The 21358-nt window shown below is 52.6% G+C and overlaps 1 pseudogene across 1 annotated transcript; it reads right to left on the reverse strand.

The window, feature by feature from the left end:
- Window positions 1-16484: 16484 nt before the first annotated feature.
- LOC309853320 (paraneoplastic antigen-like protein 8B pseudogene) lies at window positions 16485-19191 on the reverse strand (annotated as a pseudogene). The gene is made up of 3 exons: window positions 19096-19191; window positions 18019-18491; window positions 16485-17974 (listed from the first exon to the last, which is right to left on the reverse strand). The product of its transcript is annotated as a paraneoplastic antigen-like protein 8B pseudogene (transcript).
- Between the last annotated feature and the right edge of the window lie 2167 nt (window positions 19192-21358).

A 21358-nucleotide genomic window follows, 5' to 3' on the forward strand; every position in this document is an offset into this window, starting at 1 on the left:
GTCCCAGCATACTTGGTTTATGCTGAGAGAACTGCCCAGAGTCCAAAAGACCTGGCTTTATTATTATTTTTAAAAATATTTTATTTATTTATTTGACACAGAGAGATCACAAGTAGCCAGAGGCAGGCAGAGAGAGAGGGGGAAGCAGGCTCCCCGCTGAGCAGAGAGCCCGATGCGGGGCTGGATCCCAGCACCCTGAGATCATGACCTGAGGGGAAGGGAGAGGCTTAACCCACTGAGCCACCCAGACGCCCTGAGACCTGGCTTTAAATAACTCATGGCTCCTCCTCAGTTTCTGGCTGTGTGACCTTGGGCCAGAGACTTTACCTCTGTGTTTTTAGGTGTCCTCACCTGCGGGAAGGTGGTGAGGGGCCGGAAGGTGGCCTAGGGGACAAAGCACAGTCCCTGGCATACAGGAAATGTCCGTAGTGGGTGTGAAGGCAGGAGGGAATATTCCCCTACTCTCTGCAGAATTCCCAGGGATTTCTGTCCCCGCCCCACCCGCCATCCCCCGCCCTCCACCGCAAGCCCAGCCAGGTGGGTGGTGGTGGTGAGGGCCCCAGAGAGGGAGGGAGGGAAGGGGTGTCCTAGGAGAGCCAGCCCTGTTGTTCTCTCATCTCCCACCAGTGGGCGCTCTGGTGAAGGGACGATCGCCGCTCGCCGCACCTTCTGCGCAGATCTGACGGTGCTCGGGACTGAAGGCTTCGGTTTATTTAAATGACTCCGGACTCTCAAAAATAAGAAATTGAGCAGAACCGTAGGCTTTTATTTCCATTATGTTTGTGGGAGAAATATGCAACGATTCTCTTCTGACTGAGAGAGAGAAAGGGGGAGGAAAAACCCCTACAAACATTTATTCCTTTTAATAATAGAAAGATGATGTTATCACCATGGCAACAAATGATCAAAGAAGACAACCAATCAGAATTATGGGCTTCTCTGGGAGGTTATTTTTCTCAAGAGATAGCAACAATTTCTAGGAGACTCTCACAAGACTCTCTTGTTCAAAATGGTCCTTTCAAGGACAGCCTTAAAGAAACAGACCAGGTTGAGGCCGGGGACTCAAGCCTACGGACCGCATGGGAAAACAAGATGCCCATTCCCGGGAATGTCCTCCGTCTGTTTACCTTACAAGGCAGTTTCTTTAAAAAGATGGGCTTGATTATGCAAAATAGTATGTCTGCGTGGAGCTGCAGGGGAAAAGAACGTCGTCACCTCTTTTTTACGTTTTAAAAATGATTTTTGTTAAAAAGACCTTTTCGTCACTTTGTAACACTCCCTTTGTTAACAGTCGGAAGTCTTGCATTTTAAAGGACTCGGTCTGAATTTCCTGGTTAACATCACAAGCAAAAGGCAGGCCAGGGGAGCTCAATCTCCACCCCCCCCACCCCCCCCCGCAGCCTTTTGAGCATTTTCTTTCAACCATATATAGACGTCCCAGCAGTCATGCCTCGCTGTCCACACCGTTCCTTAGAAGAACTGTTCCCAGCGTGGGAGCCAGAGGATGTGGGTCCTGGAGCCACACTGCTTGGGATGTGAATCCCAGGCTGTGTGACGTCCGGCAAGTTACTTCACCACTCTGTGCCTCAGTTTGCTCATCTGTAAAGTGGTCGTAAAAGTCCTTCCTCCCTGTGACAATTTAAAACATGCTTACAGGTTCTTTACAGCCCTCGTGTAAGAAAGCAGATTCTATGGGGCACCTGGGTGGCTCAGTGGGTTAAGCCTCTGCCTTCAGCTCAGGTCGTGATCCTAGGGTCCTGGGATGGAACACCACATCGGGCTCTCTGCTCAGTGGGGGCCTGCTCCCCTCCTCTCTCTCTGCCTGCCTCTCTGCCTACTTGTGATTTCTCTCTGTCAAATGAATAAGTAAAATCTTAAAAAAAAAAAAAGCAGATTCTACTATCCCCACAGTCTTGAATATGGGCTGGCCACACTGACTTGTTTATCATGAATAGAATGAGGTGGGAGGCGGGCAGCTGGGCGCCCCAGTCAATTAAGCATCTGCCTACCTTCAGCTCAGGTTGTGATGCTAGGGTTCTGGGATCGCGTCCCGCTTCAGGCTCTCCCTCTGCCCCTCCACTTGTGTGTGTGTGCGCATGTGCATCTGTGCACGCGCTCTCTCTTTCTCTCTCTCCCTCTCATTTAAATAAAATCTTAAAAAAAAAAAAAAAAGAATGCAGTGGAAGGAATTGCTGAGTGACTTCTATTTCTGAGGCTAGGTTAGAAAAGGTGACACAGCCATGCCTGGGTCTCTCTCTCTCTCAACTTGTGCCTTGGGCACCCTAAGTCACCATGATGGAGAGACCTCATGGGGACAGAAGTGAGACCAGGGAGCTTCTGGCACCAGACGGGGGATAAAGAAAGCTTCAAGGCAGTCTCAGCACCGCCTGCCCGCAGGCCCTGAGAAGTATAACTAATGCTTGCTGCTGTCATTCGGAGCCACCAGATCTTGGGCTGATGTGTAACCCAGCAAGGGATTGCTGACACAGACTTAGGATCGTCATCAGTTAGGTCGTATACACGAAATGTCTGCTGCATAGAAAATGTCACACTGAAAATGATAATAATCGTTATTAGCACTTTTTACCTGCTTGAGTGTTACGGATTGAAGGTTTGTGTCCCACCTTCCACTCCCACAACAAATTCATATTTTGAAGCCCTAGCCCCCAGTGTGACGGTATTTGGAGGTGGGGTCTTTGGCGGGTAATTTGGTTTAGATGAGGTCATGAGGGCAGGGACCCCCAGATGGGACTGGTGTCCTTATAAGAAGAGAAACACCAGGGTTTCCCCCCTCTCTCTCTCCCTCTGCCTGAGCACACTGTGAGAAAGGAGCCGTCTACAAACCAGGAAGCAGGACCTCACCAGGAACCGAATGTGTTAGCACCTTGATCTTGGACTTCCCAGCCTCGAGAATGGTGAGAAAATAAATGTGTGTTGTCTAAGCTCTCCAGGAACTCCACCGCCATCCCTTACACACCCTGGAGCAAGGTCATGGCCCTGATCAGCCTGAGTGAAAAAGTTCTGTGTTTCCAGAATTTTTCCTTGGTTGTGGCAGTCAGAACCACCGTTCATCTCGCTCCCTTTCCAGCTGGGCTCTGCCCAGAACAGAGCTTCTCACGTAGAAGTTGAGCTCTGCAGAGCCATTGTGTCTGAAGAGGAGCTGCTCCAGGTACTTCAAATGGTTCCCTGCCTTTACCAGTTAGAGGAAACCCCAGTGCAGCCCCTTCCGGAGCCCTCCCCTTCCAACAAAGAGCCACACGCTGCAGCCTTGTGTACCAGAGATGACTCACAGATGAGTTTCCTTTGCCCATTATTTTATTTTATTTTTTCATTTCAAGATGGGGAGATATCCCTAAAGCAGGAAGCCCTGTAACCTCCCGACGGCAGCCGAGTAGCTGGGACAGTGGTAAATGGGATGTGGTTTCACCTTTTGCAAAACTGTTTCAGTGGCTCCTGGCCTCTGGAAATCACTTCCCCTTTTTATGCTCCCTACCACATCCTTTTCTTGCTTTTGCTCCGCCAGCCCTTCCAAAACCCCCTGCATTAAATTCCCATGCTGGGAAGCGTCCCTCCATCTCCAACCACCATGCGTGCTGAAAGCTTCTGGAAGGCGTGCGTGCCTTTAGTTAGAAGACAAAGGCTAATCGTAGCAAGAACAGCAGCCCCAGCTTAGGTAGAACTTACCAAGGGCCTGGCTCTGCCCTGTGGTTAAAAATGAAGTTGCTGTTAAGACAGGAAGTAGTTTAGTGGTTGGCTGGGATTGCGGGACCGCACAGGGGTGGTTGGTGAGTGGCTGCTAATTACTACAGTGTTTCTTTGTTATAGAGTACACAGGACACAAAACATACCATTTTAACCATTTTAAAGCATACAGGTCAGTGTCCTTCAGGACAGTGTTGGACAACCTTCACCGCTATCTTGTTCTAGAACATTCTCTTCACTCCCAGCGAAAATGTCTATGCCCACGAGGTTGTTACATCCCATCCCACCTCCCACAGCCCTTGGCAAGCACTAATTTACTCTCTGTCTCTATGGATTTGCTTCGTCTGGATATTTCATGTAGGTGGAATAGGGCACGATGTGGTCTTTGGTGTCTTGTCTCCTTTCTTAAAAAAAAAAAAATGACTTTATTTATTTGAGAGGGAGAGAGAGAAAGGGAGCACAAGCCTGGGGAAAGGCAGAGAGAGAAGGAGAAGAAGATTCTCCATTGAGCATGAAGCCCGATGCAGGGCTCGATCCCAGGACCCCGAGATCATGACCCAAACTGAAGGCAGATGCTTGCCTGACTGAGTCACCCAGGCGCTCCTGTGTGTCTGTCGTATTTGACTTAGTGTAATGTTTTCAAGATTCATCTATTTGTAGTGTGAAGCAGTGTCTTGTTCCTTTTTAAGGCCAAATAATATTCCATTGTGTGAATGTGCCACACTGTACATATATGTGTACCAGTGATGGACATCCGGGTTGTGTCTGCCTTTCAGCCATCATGCGTAATACTGCTATGAACAAGGGCATTCACTTTTTGATGGAAGACTTTGGCATTTCTGCTTTGGGCGATAAAAAATGTTTTCAGAGGGATGGCGATGTTGTGTAACTTGGTGACTCTATCCCAAACCATTGAGTTGTACGTGTTCAAAGGGTGGGTTTTCTGGAATGGGAGTCGTATCTCAGTAAAGCCTGACAATGAACCTGAAACCGGTTTACCATAAGTTCACATTTCCTTACACAAACTGACAGTTGCAGTCCGGGAGTCGTGGAGGCGGGGGAGGGTTGGCGAACAGCACACCGGTTCTTTATGCAACTCCAGGAGCTTCTCCGCCATTTCTGCTCATGGCAAGTTAATTATTATAACTGGATTAATGATGATGTCATCAGGCGTTAAATCTTATGAGCCTGAGGAATAAGTTCAAGTTCCTGTCAAAACCAAACAATAATTAAACACATCTCCCTGTAGCAAGCACGTAAGGCAAGCTTTGTGGTGTCCTCAGTCTCAAGGTCAAAGATGAAATGCTAGCTGGAAGGCACACAAATGATGTTGGTGGAGGGCACCTCTTCCCGGCAAGCCATTGGCTAAAGAACCAGCTAGGAAACACTCTTCTGTCACAAAAGTGAAATCATTTGTACAGGTCCAGCTTTCACTTATTCATTCCTTCAGTCGTTCCTTCACTCATTCATTCCTTCGTTCATCCATTTCTTCACTCATTCCTTCCTTCCTTCATTCTCCTTTCTTCATTCAGTCATTCCTTCATTTCTTCACTCATTCATTCTTTCACTCATTCATTTATTCACTCCTTCCTTCCTTCATTCATTCTTCATTCAGTCATTCCTTCATTTCTTCACTCATTCATTCCTTCCTTCCTTCCTTCATTTATTTCTTCACTCATTCATTTCTTCACTCATTTATTCCTTCAGTCATTCCTTCATTCATTCATTCCTCATATTTCTGAGTGGCTCCTATGCGCCACGTGCTACTCTAGGACATGCTTTCTCACTCCTGACTTTGTTGACATCTGGGGCCCGCATTAGTTTCCCATGGGCTGCTGTGACAATGACCACAAACTCGCTGGCTGGAAGCCACACCCATTTATAGCAGTGCCCTCTTACTGGGAAACAGACGGTCCTCCTTCTCGGTACCGTCAGAGGTCAATAGCAGCATACGGTGACATCACAGCGCCTACATCATCGTCCTTCGCTTCCTCTCATCACGGGACATTTTATCAACTCGCATCATTGCAAGAGGAGGAAGGGCACTGGACCCGAAACTAATATAACCCTGTGCGTTGACTCTACCCACATGAAAATTAAAAACTTAATTAGACTATGTGGGTGTGGGCACAGTGCCTGGGTAGCTCAGTTGGTTAAGTGTCTGACTCAGGTCGTGGTCTCAGGGTCATGAGATTGAGCCCCACATCGGGCTCCGTGCTTGGCAGGGAGCCTGCTTGAGATTCTCTCTTTCTGCCCTTACCCCACTCAAAAAAACAATTAAAAAAAAAAAAAGATATAACAAACAAGATCTCTGCCTTCCTGATACTCAATATCCTAGGTCAGGTCAGGGGTCAGAAAGCCACAGCTCACAGGCCAAGTCTGGCTTGCTGCCTGCTTTCACACTGCCCACGAACTAAGAATGATCTGTCTGTTTTTAAGTGGTTGGAAAAAAGCAGAAGAATATTAGTGACGTGAAAAAAAATTTTTTTTAAAGATTTTGTTTATTTATTTGACAGATAGAGATCACAGGCAGAGAGGCAGGCAGAGAGAGAGAGAGAGGAGGAAGCAGGCTCCCTGCTGAGCAGAGAGCCTGATGCAGGGCTCAATCCCAGAACCCCGGGATCATGACCTGAGCCGAAGGCAGAGGCTTTAAACCACTGAGCCATCCAGGCGCCTGAAAAAAATTTTTTAAAAATATCTTATTTACTTATTTATTTCAGACAGAGAGAGAGAGAGCATGAGCAGGAGGAGTAGGAGAGGGAGAAGCAGACTCCCTGTTGAGCAGGGAGCCCAAAGCGGGGCTTGGTCCCAGGACCCTGGGTTTATGACCTGAACAGACGCTTAACTGACTGAGCCACTCAGGCACTCCTGTGATGTGAAAATTATATGAAATTCACACTTCAGTGTTCATAAATGTTTTTATTGGGACACCCATGCACAAAAGCAGAAGAATGAATCCAGTACAATAAAACCTTTTGAGAGAGAGTCCACATTCCCACAATGTTTATTACAGTATATTGTTAGGATTTTCCTACTTTATTTTTAGTTATTGTGGTTCATCTCTTACTGTCTAATTTATAAGTTAAACTTGATCACAGGTATGTATGGATAGGAAGAACAGTATATCTGGGGTTTGATACTATCCATGTTGTCTGACATCCACTGGTGGGGGGGGTGGATCTTGGAATGTGTCCCCCACAGAGAAGGAGTGGGATGACTGTATTCTCTTCCAGTTTTATTTTGTTTATTTTTATTTTTTAAAAAGATTTTATCTGTTCTCTTCCACTTTCATTATTTATTTATTTTTAAAGATTTTACATATTTATTTGAGAGAGAAAGTGAGAGCAGAGGGAAGGGTAGAAGGAGAAGCAGACACCCCGCTGAGCAGAAAGCCCGATGCGGGGCTCGATCCCAGGACCCTGGGATCATGCCTTGAGCCAAAGGCAGAGCAAGATGTTTAACTGAGTGAACCCCCAGGAACCCCAATTCCCTTCCAGTTTTAAAGCTTGGGCCTTCATGAACTAAGGTCAAGGTGTTGGCAGGGCTGTATTCTTTCCAGGGGGATCTCTAGTGGAGAATCTGGTATGTCTCCTTGTCTTTCCCAGTTTCTAGACGCCCACATGTTTTCCTTGGCCTCTCATCCCTTCCGGCATGCACAAGGCAAGAGCAGTGAGCCCCCGCCCTACCCATGCTTCCCATCTGGTTCTCCCATTGAGATCACACTGGGCACACTGGGAGATCTAGGGTACCCGCTGTATCTCAAGGTCAGTTGATTTGGCAGGACTTCATTTGGTCAGCAACCTCCGTACCCCTCGGCCATGTCACCTAACACATTCATAGGTTCCGGGGATGAGGACTTGACTTCTGTGGGGGCTGTTGGTCTGCCTGCCATAGGGCGGGATTATTCTTCAGTGTGTGTGTGTGTGTGTGTGTGTGTGTGTACACCAAGCATCATCCCTGGCCTCCCCCGGCTAGATGACTGTAGCCCTGCCCTTGACCCCAGCTGTGATCACCAGAACACTCCCATTGCCGAATGTCTCCTAGCATCACTGTCCAGTCTGAGACCCACACTTCTAGATTCTGCAAACCCAGAGGTGAGGAAGGCAGACAAGGGCTCACTTTCATGGATTTTCCCTTTGCACAGTCGAACCAGCACGTGGGTCCTGTTGCACTAGTTGACGCTCTGTTCCTAGTCTCTCCATTCACGTCTCCTGGTGAACCTGCCACCCATGGGTCCCGTGTAAGTGCAACCAGGGCCGATTGGAACTTGGGGCTCCGGTGCCAGGGCAGGAGGGTCACACAGAAAGCCATCAACACAGGGGTGACACTGGGATCTTCCCTGAGAAGTGGGAGCTCCGCGCTGTCTAACAAGTGACAGGTGTCAGCCGCTGGCTTTCGTCCTTCACATCTTGCGCCTTCTCTTCCATGGTTCATGCATGGTGAAGCCCTAATGCCTCTTCACCCTTCAACCCCATAACACTCACCCCTACACTTCACTCTCTCATACCTCCCCTCCCCTCCTGCACATCAGCCTGCTGCGTTCATTTCCTGCTGCTGCTGGGACACATCGCCACACATCTGGTGGGTTAAACCAACGCATAGGAAAGATCTTAGCAGCTCTGGAACATAGCCATCGGACACGGGTCGCAAGGAGCTTATTTTAGCTGTTGGCAGAGCTGTGTTGCTTCTGGAAGCCCTGGGGGAGAACACACCTGGTAATATTTTCCAGCTTCCAGAGGTGCCTGCCTTCCTCCTCAACCAGGGCCTCTCTACCTGCAAAGCATCTTCCTCTCCCCTCTGACCTCTGCTCCCCTTGGGACCCCCACCCCGCACCCCTCTTTCCTTATCTGATTGGTTTCCTAGGGCTTCTGAAACAAAGAGTCACAAACCAGGTGGCTTGAGACAACAGAAGTGCAGCGTCTCATGGTTCTGGAGGTTAGAAGTTCAAAGTCAAAGTGTGGGCAGGGTTGTTCCTCGCCTCTTCTGGCTTCCAGCAGTGGCCTTGGCTGTCCCTGGCTCTTGGCTGCCTAACTGTGCTCTCTGCCTCCATTGTGTGGCCCACCCACCCAGATAATCCCGAATAATCTCTCCATCACCAGGAACCTTAATTTAAACATAGCTGCACATTCTTTTTTGCCATGGAGTGTAACATGGAATGTAACATTTATGGGTTCCAGGGACAAGGGTGTGGGTATTTCTTGGGGGTCTGGATTCTGTGTACCACACAGCCCTCTCTCTGAGCTCCCACCTTAGGTTGCCAAAGGCCTCCTGGATACATCTCCCAGGATGTTCAAGGAGTTGTTTTTGGTATAAGTATATCCCAAATGTTGCATGGGACATACTTATACTAAATCTTCTTTTGTTTTTTCTCGAAATTCAAATTTAACGGGTCATCTTGTGTTTTATTCTGCCAGTACAACTGTGGGAGTCAACAGTAAAACTTCCTGTCTTGTCACAGACCCTGTTACTTGCCATTCCTTCCCACCAGATGGAGCCCTGGTCACACTGATGTTCACCTTGTCTACTTGGTAGGCAACCTCTAAGCTATGGGGTAATTTGTTATGCAACAGTAGATAACCAGTATGCCTGTTTAGTGACCCCTTCCCCCTACACTGGACTGTGACATCTGTGAGAGCAAGGACAGGTCAGTAATGTCACCTCCATGGCCTGGGACACAGCCTAGCAAGGGCGTGCTTCTGCTGGGTGTTCAGAATCCTCCATTCTGGGGGCACTTGGGTGGCTCAGTTGGTTAAGCATCTGCTGTGGGCTCAGGTCATGATCTCATGAGTCCTGGGATTGAGCCCTGCATTGGGCTCCCTGCTCATCGGGGAGTCTGCTTCTCCCTCTCCCTTTGCCCTTTTCCACTGCTCATGCTTTCTCTCTCTCAAATAAATAAAATCTTAAAGAAGAAGAAGGAGGAAGAATGGGCAAAGCCAGCTCCTGGATACATAAGGACCATTCAACGAGTGACACCCTTGGGGCACCTGGGTGGCTCAGTGGGTTAAGCCTCTGCCTTTGGCTCAGGTCATGATCCCAGGGTCCTGGGATCAAGCCCCGCATCTGGCTCCCTGCTCAGCGGGGAGCTTGCTTCCTCCTCTCTCTCTGCCGTCTGCCTCCCTTGCCTACTTGTGATTTGTCTGTCAAATAAATAAATAAAATCTTAAAAAAAAAAAAAGAGTGACACATCAACTTCCCTCACATCACCTGTCTTCAAGGGGCCCTAGAACTCAAGGCCAAAATGATGCCAGGTCTTCAGCCTTCTCTCTCCCACATAAACTCCCTTGGCATGGACAAATCGGGCTGAGTGGGAGAAACTTTGTTCTGTAGAAACTCTACTTCTAAGGGAGGGAGCAGTCAGAGGAGGAGCAGCTGCTACAGGGCCCAGAAGGCCCCTTCTGCCTTCTGTCAGGCCCCTGCAGGCCCAAAGCCCATCTCTCTTCCTATTTATAGGGCAGTGAGAAAGACCAGAGGCTTTGGGGCCAGGCATTCCCCAGTTCACAAGTCTGGTTCCAGTGCTTCCCACTTGTGTGGGCCTCTTGGAACCTCGGTCTCCTCCTCTGTAAAATGAGCATCTAATGGTTTCTCTTCCTAAGGTCGTTCATGATTTTGTGGGGGAGGAATTTGAAAAGGGTTGGGTTGGGGGTCATCTCCGCTCTGGATGCCATGAGCTGAGGCGGCTGGGGTTGGAGGATCCATTTTCCAGATGGCTTCTTCACTCAGCGGGCGAGCTTCGGTTCCCCTGGGCGCCTTCTTAGAGCGCGATGATGCTCTTACGGCTTTGAGAGACTAAAATGGAAGATGGTTGTTCTCTTAAAAGCTGGGTCCAGGACCAGCATCGTGTCACTTCTGTCATATCCTGTTGGTCAAAGTAGTCAGGTGTTCTGGCTCAGTCTAAGAGCACCAGGAACGAAACCCGTGGTATTTGTTAGGGCTGCGCGGTATAACCGTCAACACAGCAAACTGGGAACCACCCCCTCCCCTCCACCCCGCGCAGACTTAGTCTTGTTGTTCTCCAATTGACCGCCAGAGGGCGCGCTGGACGTAATATTAATAATTACCATCCGCAGGTGCGCGGACCCCACGTTGTGTTAAGTGCTTTTGTTGCCCTAGTTGAGAGGAGACCTTCTTTTTTTTTTTTTTTTTTTAAGATTTTATTTATTTATTTGACAGACAGAGATCACAAGCAGGCAGAGGGGCAGGCAGAGACAGGAGGAAGCAGGATCCCTGCTGAGCGGAGAGGAGCCCCGAGAGGATACTTTCAATTATACTTCGTTAAAAAACACATCTAGAGATTCCTGGGTGGCTCAGTCAGTTAAGTGTCTGCATTTGGTTCAGGTCATGATCTCGGGGTCCCGGATCGAGCCCTTCAACTGACTCTGCACAGCGGGCAGCCTGCTTTTCTTTCTGCCCCTCTCCCTGCTTGTGCTCTCTCTCTCTCTCTCAAAGGTGAATACATAAAATCTTTTAAAAAAATCTAGAAGAGCCTTGCACTTTTATTTCAACATGTTCGTGGAAGAGAAGTGATCTTTGCCTGATTTAATAAAGACCTACTGTCATTTATTCTTTAAGAAAAGAGTCTCTTTGACCTCATTATCACCATGACAACAAATAATCAAGGAAAACAACCAATCAGAAATGTAGGCTTGGTGGTGGGGGGGTCATTTTTCTTCAAGTATTGCAACAATTTCTAAGAGAATCTCCAGACTCTTGCTCAAATTCTTCCCAAGGACAGGCTTAAATGAACAGGGAACAGAGGATGTTGGTAATGGAGACCCTTGTCTGCACAGGGAACAAGACGGATGCTTTGGGAATGGTCTCAATTAATCACTTTCTTGAAGCTGGTTCTTTTTTCCCTCCTCCTCCCCCACCTCCCAGAAGTTGTTTCTCTAAATGGATTTTATGATGCAAAATAGTATCTATCTCTCCCACTACAGCTGCAGGAGAGAAGGAAATATCCATCTTGCTGTCTCTGTCTCTCAGTGTTCAAAAATTATTTTTTCAGTGGGCATGAATTCACCTCAGCACTGGTATTGTTGATTGGCTGATCTAACAGTCACTTCCAACTCCTCTCCCATTTACTACCTCATATAAAAGAGGTGAAGAAAGCCTGCTCCCCTCTTTCCCAGACTCCCCTGCAGCCACAGGTAGGCAGTGACCCAGTTCTGGCCACTGAGCGTGTTGGCCGCTTTTGGGAAATGCATTTGCTACTGGATAAAAGAGGAGAAGCAAGAGAGGAGAGGACTGTCACCACCCAACTTGCCCACTCTTTGCCTGTTGTGTGAAAATGTGATGCCCGGGGCTTGGCAGCCATACTGTGACCATGAGGCAATAAACTGGAAAGCAAAAGGCAACAAGTGGAGGAATAGAAAGATAACGTACTTGACCTGCTAATTAAACCCAGAAGCCCTTTTCCTCCAAAATTCTAATTAAGAAACTAAGAAATATCCATATTGTTTATGTCTGCTGTTGGTTTGGCTTTCTGTAACTTGTAGCCAAAACATTTCTGGCTGACCCATGCTGCTTTCCAAATGACACTAGAGCAGGACTCCCAAACTCAAGTATCTGCAGAGACCAGGCAGTGGTCGTGAGGGGGAGAAGTGCGTGGGACAGGGACTCCGGCAAGTAGAGACTTTGTGCCCCCCCTCCCCCACACCAAGGGTGAGCCAGGACTCAGCTCAGCAGAAATGCCATCGTGGGGTGAGGCATCTCTTGATTCCCAAATGTTGTGAGTTAAAAATTTCAGAACATGATACGGCAACGAAGACTTGTGTGGGGGTCTCTATAAGCCTCCTCAGGCCTGATTCGGTTTGAGAAGGAAACACCCATGCTGGGAAGTCTTTTTCCCACCTTTGGCAAATGCAGGTGTCCTTGGGCCCTGGAGAGACCCCTCTGCTCATCGTTCAGAGAACGATCTTAGGAACAGCAGTATGGCTTCTGCAGAACGCCCTAAGTGCTAGGCTCTTCCTCCATAAGCTGCTATAGCCTTAGTTCACTTCTTTATTTATTTATTTTTTTTAAAAGATTTTATTTATTTATTTGCCAGACAGGGCTCAATCCCAGGACCCTGAGATCATGACCTGAGTTGAAGGCAGAGGCTTTAACCCACTGAGCCACCCAGGTGTCCCGCCTTAGTTCACTTCTATTCGTGAAAATGTGTGAACGCAGTAAAAGCACACAGATTCGTTTCTCACTCTAGAAGACTCTTCCCACCTCCGGTTAAGGTGAGTTAATTCTGACAAGACTAGCAATGCTTTGTTAGTTAAATATTTCCAGCCTCAGCAATGTTCTGCTTCCTATAAAAAATGTGCAATGATAGGGGCACCTGGCTGGCTCCGGCAGGAGAGCTCAGGACATTCAATCTTGGGATTGTGAGTTCGAGTCTCAGGTTGGGTGCAGAGATTACTCAAAAAATTAAATCTTAAAAAAATGTGCAATGTGGGGCACCTGGGTGGCTCAGTGGGTTAAAGCCTCTGCTTTTGGCTCAGGTCATGATCTCAGGGTCCTGGGATGGAGCCCCGCATCAGGCTCTCTGCTCTGTGGGAAGTCTGCTTCCTCCTCTCTGCCTGCCTCTCTGCCTACTTGTGATCTCTGTCTGCCAAATAAATAAACAAAACAAATAAACAAAATCTTTTAAAAAATGTGCAATGATTAAATACAATTTCTCATCACAAACAATTTGAAACAGGATTTTATTTACTTATTTGACAGAGAGAGATCACAATTAGGCAGAGAGGCAGGCAGAGAGAGAGGAAGGGAAGCAGGCTCCCTGCTAAGCAGAGAGCCCGATGCGGGGCTCAATCTCAGGACCCTGAGATCATGACCTGAGCCAAAGGCAGAGGCTTAACCCACTGAGCTACCCAGGTGCCCCTGAAACAGGATTCGTAGGAACTGTGGCCTCAGGATGGAGAGCTAACACTCCAGAAGGGATCAGTGCGGAAACCAGTAAGGTCAAAATGGCGTCTTGTAGATGAGCCTCCCATACGAATGTGTTCCTTCAGCTAACATGGATTTTCCCCTCTGTGCCAGGCACAGTTCTAGGCAGCGGAGGTCCACACAGCGAACACATCGGACACTGGTCACTGTTTATACAGATCCTACGTTCTTATAACCAGGACCTTCCCCCACCTGAGGGGGATGGGTGGGGGGACCCTGTGCTCACACTGTCTCCAGTTCAGACTTTCCCACTGTTATGGGCTGAAGTGTATCTCTCCTCAAATTCACAAGCTATGTCCTAACCCCCAGGAGCTCAGGGTGTGACTATATTTGGAAAGAGGGTGTTTAAAGAGGCAGTTGAGGTAACGTCCTCATTTGAGGACCATCTGATCCGCAGCCTTCATGAAAACACAGTCTGGTGGGGGAGACAAGACCTGGAAAGCCACATGGAAAGAGGTTTTGCCTTTGCTGCAAGGCGGTCGTGTGTTAAGATCACTCTATCGTCGCGTTCCCTGCTGTTCTAAGGAGGGTTCCACTCCGGAGTGTAGCCAGGCAGCTGCTTGGTATGGCTCCTGCAGGGGAAGTAGGCGCAGCCACCCCCAAAACATCAAGGCGATTGGTGACTTGCCTCAGCCCACGTCATGCGAGGGGAATGTAGTGAGTGCTTCGTGGAGCGGAAGCGACAACAGCCACTGAGCGGTCTGGCCACTTAGTCCCGCAAACCACGAAAAGACCATACCCCAACGGGAGCTGCCCCTATGGCTTCTAGAATCCAAAAGACCCACAGCCACTGTCCTGATGTGTAATAATAGGTGTGAAAAATAAACCACCAAGATGTCAGGGTGATTGTCCCACCGACAATGCCCGCGGTCAGGGCTCTCTAAGCTGTCAGGGAGTTGGGAAACCAAGGCTGCCCCGCACCCCATAATCTCTGGCAGGTGGCAAGTAACTTGTAGCTAACTGTGCATGCAAGTCAGCGACGAATGCCCTCGATTTTATAAACCGGAGAGCAGATTCGGATTCTCGGAGCTGTTTCCTAGGCAACCATGCGCTCGCCCAGGTTCCTTGTCATGTGCTCTGGAGGGGCAGGTGCTTCTGGAGGGCTGGGGATTACAGAGCTTCCTGGATGAGGAGGGATTTGCAATCCTGGAGATTCAGGTTCAAAGCCCGCTCTGACTCTGACACGTGCCCATTGTGTGGTGTTGGGGGAGCCTCCAAACTTCTCAGTGCCTCAGTAAGATGGAGATTCTAGTAGTCCCAGTATATGAAGATCTAAGCACAAAGTTCTGGGGCACTTTCTGGTGCAGTGATAGATAACCAGACACGAATGAAATAATGTCTAGTGCCTACCCACAAACAGAACCTAGATTTTGTTCAGGTGGAAGACAGAGCTTCCTTGACCTTAATCAACCCCACCCTGGTGAGGGGGTATCCATGAGGCTCAGTCTTGGCCAAAGAGATATGAAAGGAGGTCTGCTGGCAAATTCTGGGAGAAGGTGTTCCCATCCTAATGAGGAGAAATTTTTTGCTTTCTGCTTTCCCCTGCTTCCTGTCTTTGAACATGATGTCTGGAGTGGCAGCAGCCATCTTGTGATAATGAGGAGCGGACAGGGAAAATTGCAGGTTCTGAAACGAACGTTGTTGAGCTGTTAAATCAATCCCGGAGTGGGGCTGGTTCAGATCCCTGCTAGAGCACATACCAAGGATCAGGGATTCAAGTGGATCTCAGCCTTGATTGTGGGGCTTCCCAGGCTCCAGTGATAAATACATCCCTGCTCTGGGTCTGAGAAACCTGGTGGGGACAGGTTTGTGCTGGGGGAGGTGATACTGGGGCAGGGAGCCGGGTGAGGGGCATAGGCACTAACACAGGGTGGAAAAGGGGTTGCAGATCAGTGATAGGGTTGGCCCAGGTGCTCCGCCTGAACTACAGTTATGGGGGGGTGGGGCATCTGTTCTCCAACCTCAGACAATCCCCTGCCCCCCCCCCCCCGGCTGCCATCCAGAGCACAGAGACACCAGACCAGCATGTTCAAATGTTCAACTCACTTTATTGAAGGGTCCCAGGTGACAAGTGCACCAGGAGAGGCACTTACACCTGCTATGGGGCTCTCCACACCCCTGGTGTCCACAGAGGCTGTTCAGCCCAGAGCCATCCACCACACCAAGGAGGAGGGGGCTTGTGCCCCTGACCAAGCCCCAGGCCCACCTTGGCCTGCTCCTTGGTGATCTCAGGAATTGTCCCACGGGGGGCCCTGGAGTTCTGAGGGAGGAAGCTTCTAGAATGGTTGAGGAATGTCCTGAGTCTGCTTCTGCACCTGGGTGTCCCTAGGGGGGGCCTGCACAGTCCATTCGGGCTGTGAGGGCACCCCCAGGCCCCTGCACCTTCCTGGAGACCTGTAGGGAGGGCCCTCCTGGCACAATGGGCCAGTCACTCCCTGGGGACAGGGACTCTGGCACAGACACACACAAAGCCCCAGGGCGAGAGGATTAGGAGCAGCACCCAGTACAGAGCACTCCAGAAGGGACACGCTGAGGTGGGCAGTAAGGGCTGATGTCCACTTCACCATGGGACAGGGACACCCCACGGAAGCAGCCACACTTGGGATAGCAGGTGCTGAACCCCACAGCGCTGAGTCACACTCCTGGGGGGACTTGGGGGCTAGGCTGCAGCTCCCTCCTGGGGACACTTCCTTCCTCTCCAGCCATTCCCATTCCCAGGACTGCTCCTACACTGGCTGGACCCACCCCTGCCCTCAGGGTCCCCTCTGATGTTTGAGTCACTCAGAGGGTGAACCCAGGACCTGCCTCCTCTTATGCCCCCTGCAAGGCCATTACTGAGGGCCTGGTCAGCTCAAGGGACAGCCGGCACAGCTGCTGGGACAACAGGCGTGGGTGGGGGTGGAGTGGTGACCACAGGCCTCAGGGAGGTGAGCTGCCCTGCACAGCCATTGAGGGAAGCCAGATATCCGGAGTTTATGGGATTGCAAATGATGGCAGATAATCCAGATACCTGGAAATCACTGGTCAGCCCGAATGACAGATTCAGCCTGTGGACAGTAGCAGCTGCCTGGCCTTGGCCTTGAGGAGCTGGGTCACTTGTCTTAGCTGCACCTGAGGGAGGCAGGGCTGGTGCTTTTCCACTTTTCTTCCTCCTCCTCCTCTTCCTCCCCTACCCCACCCTTCCCCACCTGTCCTCCCTCCTCTCCTAGAGGAACTCCTCCTCCCCCAGGAGCTGCCCCCTCTGCCCTTCGGCTGCCCCTCTTTCTGGAATCTTCTCCTCCCCCAAGCAGGGAGGATCAACCTTCAGGCGTCCACTCCACTCAGACACCCACCGCCCAGCTGGGTGGCCCAGACTCCATCCCAGGCCCCAGGCCCCATGAGACTGAGGCTGGGGGCAGGGGCCCACAGACGCTGGCCAGAAGCAGGTGTCTGGAAGGATGGGCGCCTCGCAGAGAACCTGAAAGAATTTTCTGGCACAGCGAGCCTCCCCACCGCCCCAAGGCCACGCTCAGCCCCGTGCTAACCCGGCGCCGCCCGAAGCCCAGGCCCCCGGGTAGGCCCCAGACGCCGTCCCATCCCCTGGGACTGCTGCCTCTGGGTTGCACGCGTGTCTCTCCTTCCCTGGGGACCGCTCCCGCCACCCGCGATGGTGGGACAGAGAGGGGCCGGGAAGGCGGGCGGCCCGCTGCGCGGCGGAACCCGGGGAGGCGCGGTGAAGCCAGGAGGCCGCCTCTGCCGCTGGGGGCGGGGGCAGCGCCCCGGTGCGGCCGCCCACTCCGGGTTCTCTTAGCAGCACTTGGGGGGCTGCCTCCCGCCGCGACGAGCCTTCTTCCCGCGGGCTGACTCGGAGCCAGGGGGCGGCTGAGCCCTAACCTAGCCGGCATGCACCTGGGCCTCCGCGCCCGCGCGCCCCTTCTTTTTCCCTTGCGCCGCCGCCCGGTCCCCCGAGCGCGTCTCGGGAGTGACCGCCCGCCCGCCGCGGCCTCCGCCTGCCCCTCGGCGTCTGCGGGAGCGCGACGGGCCCGGGGCCGCCGCCTTCTCGCCCAGGGTCCCGGAGGCCGTGCGCGCCCGCTTGGTCCGCGCCTTCCCGGACGCCCGGCGCTCGGGTCCCGACTCCACGCTCTCCGCCGCCTCCGCCGCCGCGCCCTCCCCGGCAGCCAGCAGCGCGAGCACCTCGCCCAGCTGGCCTCCGGCGCGCCCGCCCCGCCCGCCCTCCCGGCCGCTGTCCCCGGCCTCCGGCGTCACCCCCGCCGTGTCCCGCGCGGCCAGCAGCGCCACGAGCTCCAGGAGGCCCCCCTCGCCGTCGCCCCAGCCCGCCAGGAGGCCCCGCGGCGCCCTCCTGTCCCGCGACGGGGGGGTCGGTCGCGGCCAGGGCGCACTCGCACTCCCGCAGGCTCCCGCCGGCGGCCGGCCTCCTGCACCTGCACGCGGGCTCCCCCAGTGTCCTGGCACAGGACGGCCAGGACCTCGCCCAGGGTATCGGTTGGGTCTGTGCGGGGTCTCCAGCCCAGGGACGCGATCACGGAAGCGATCTTCAGCAGCTCCTGGCGGGCCGAGGGGTCCGACGGGTCCGTAGAGGCCACAATGGCCACAAACTCGGGGTGGTCCAGCTCCTCGTCTCCCGGCTCCCCGTTCGGCTGCGACTCGCCTTCGGGAGCATCGCCGTCGACGGGCTCCTCGTCGCCCGCGTCTCGCACAGCAAGCAGGGCCACTAAGTCGGGGACGAGGCTCCGGGCTTCGCCGCTGCCGCCGCTGCCGTCCAGGCTGACGGCCTGGGGCTCCGAGGCCTCTTTCTCCGTCGGCTCCTGCTTGGCCTCGTCCGTCACCGTCACCAGGGCCAAGAACTCGCGGGTCCCCTCTCATGCGTGGGCGCGGCCCTGCGGGGCCCACTCCTTCATGCTGAGCTCCTTGGCGGCCTGGTGCAGCGTGGTGGACAGCGCGCTCTGAGCCTCGTCCGCCCTCAGGTCGTCCTGGTCCAACTCCTAGAGCACGATGCTCAGGCTGCCCTTGGAGGAGGCGTCCGACTCTCACCTGGCTGAGGTGGGCGGCTGCTCCCATCCATCGGTGCTCTGGCCCCTCGGGTCCACCTGTTGCCTCTAGCTCTGTTTCTGCGAGCCCTGCGTCCCCTCCTAGGAGGTGGGCCAGCCCTCTTGGCAGTTGGCTCTGAGCCCTGGGCCTGTGTCTTGGAGGCTGGAGAGGGGAGTGTGTCCCCAGGGGCCCAGGACCCTGTGGCCTATGAGGGTCTGTCATCCAACACCAGGCGTTTCATGGGCCTTAGGACTCCTGGGTCCTCCGCGGGGTCCTTGCCTGGGATCTCCCTGTGGACGGATTTATGATTTATGTCCTGCACAAACTCCACCAGGGAAGCCTTGGCCTCCTGGTCCCTCTTGGCCCTGATGTTTCACAGCCTGAACGTGCCCAGGGGCAGGAGGGCCAGCTGCAAGAGATCCTTGATGGTGCCTGCTCCAGGCCCTCCTGGATGCTGAGTTCCAGCAGGGCCTGGTGCGTGTCCACATCCAGTTCCTGGCACCAGTTCTGCAAAAGGTTCATGGCCATGGTGATGCTCGCTGTCTGGTGCCAATGGCCACTGGGGTGGGGGCAAGCCTGGGGCAGACTTGGGCTGTGGTTCTCCGTGCCTGTCCTGATACCCCCTCTCCTGGGTTGTTGGAGAATCCACAGGGGCTTAGGTGTCTGCTTGCTGGTTTGGCCTGTCTTGTTGTGGGCCTGGCTGAGAGCTCAGCCAGGATGAAGCTCTCTGGGAGCCACAGCTCCCCCCTCCACCGCTGCTGCCTCCAGCCACAGGGAGCTCCTGACTGAGGATAGATGGTCTCCAGCTCCAGCCAAGTGTGAATGCGCACCTCCTTCCTCTTCTTCCAGGAGGGGTTCTCTCTTTCCCAACCCTAGTGTAGGCAGCACGCTTGGGCTACTGATGCTGGCTGGCATCCCTCTTCCCCCATTGGCTATTTGATTTCCATGACAACCATCTTGAGGCGGTTGCCAGGACCTGGGCAATTGTTTGAAGGAGCTCACTGGGACCTTTCATGATTCAGGGACACAGGTCTCATCCCGAGAACTAGGTGTCACTAACCTCAGGACACATCTCAGGGAACCAGGCTTTAAGGGGGGATACTCTTGTGAAGCAGAGAGAGCCGCGGGCAGAGGGAGAGGCAGAAACAGACTCCGTTCTGACCAGGGACCCTGATGCGGGGCTCGATCCCAGGACCCTGGGGTCAGGACCTGAGCCAAAGGCATATGCTTAACCAACTAAGCCACCCAGGTGCCCCCAAATCATAAGTTTCTTTCTTTTCAGCTTACCTGGTGGCTGGGCTGCTGGGCTGCCCAAGCATGCAGACTGTCCTGCACACACTGGGACTGACAACTTGCCTACTGATGGGGGTGCTGGGGGTGGTGCAGGGGAGGGGCAGGGAGCCTGCCTTTACTGTCCACCTGTTGGTATGAGACCTAGTATCCTTGGAGAAGCCTTGAGAACTTATGGCAAGGGACGCCTGGGTGGCTCAGTCAGTTGAGCGTCGGAGTCTTGATTTTGGCTCAAGTCATGATCTCAGGGTCGTGAGATCGAGCCCTGAGTAGTCAGGCTCATGCTCAGCGGCGGAGTCTGCCTCTCTTTGTCTCCCTCTTCCTCTCCCTCCTCCAATAAAAAAATATCTTTAAAAAAGAAAGGAAGGAAGGAGGGAGGGAAGGAAGGAAGAGTGAACCTAAAATGGGGTGCCTGGGTGGCTCAGTGGGTTAAAGCCTCTGCCTTCGGCTCGGCTCGTGATCCCAGGGTCTTGGGATCGAGCCCTGCATCAGGCTCTCTGCTCGGCAGGGAGCCTGCTTCCTCCTCTCTGCCTGCCTCTCTGCTTACTTGTGATCTCTTTCTGTCAAATAAATAAAATCTTAAAAAAAAAAAAAAAGAGTGAACCTAAGACAAGTGGTGGGTGCCGGGTCTGAGAAACCAGGAAGACCCTTTCCCTGTCCCCTCGAGTCTTGGCCCAGCCTTGGAGCCAGAGGTCATGCCTGTGATTACAGTGACTAGAGTGATAGGAGAGGGAGTGAGTGCTCTGACTGGCTAGGCTTGGGTGTGTGAGGACCTCTACCTGGTTAGAGGTGGGGGAGGGGACTCCCCAAAGAGAAATGAGGTGAACCAGGTAGGAGCTGGCGGGGAGTGGCCACTGGGCTGGAAAGCAGGAGACTCTCTCCTGAGGGGATGAGGGGCAGTGGTGAGGTTCACTGTACCTGGACTGGGGAGAGCCTGAGAGGAAGGATGGGACCTTTCCTTGTCCGGGGATGTTTTGGAGGGAGAGTCTCTAGATCCCTGGTTGGAGGAAGAGCATTTGCCTCCTTAGGTACTCACTGAAGTCACCCCCAGCCGGGAATTCATTCATTCATTGTCTCTCTAGTGTCTAGTATCTGTTCTGGGACCCACCTGTGCAAGTCGCTAGGGACGGTGTTGACTGAGCCAGGCTTTAACTCCTGAAGCTCATAGCTCTGATCGCACAGGGACGTGAGCACTTGCAGGGAAAGGCCTGGATTTTCAGGGGAGGGGAATGTGCCCGAGTGGAGGCACTGTCAGGGCCAGGCCCATGGAGACTTGTGGATGTGACCAAGGAACAGAAGTCTTTGTTGGGTCCCCAGAGCTGGAAGCTTCGCTACAGTTTAGGTGCTGTGTGACCTTGAGAAAGTTGAACAACGTCTCTGAGCATCACTTTCCTCCATTATAAGC

The sequence above is a fragment of the Mustela nivalis genome (assembly GCF_964662115.1).
Source record: "Mustela nivalis genome assembly, chromosome: 18".
NCBI classification, from domain to species: domain Eukaryota; kingdom Metazoa; phylum Chordata; class Mammalia; order Carnivora; family Mustelidae; genus Mustela; species Mustela nivalis.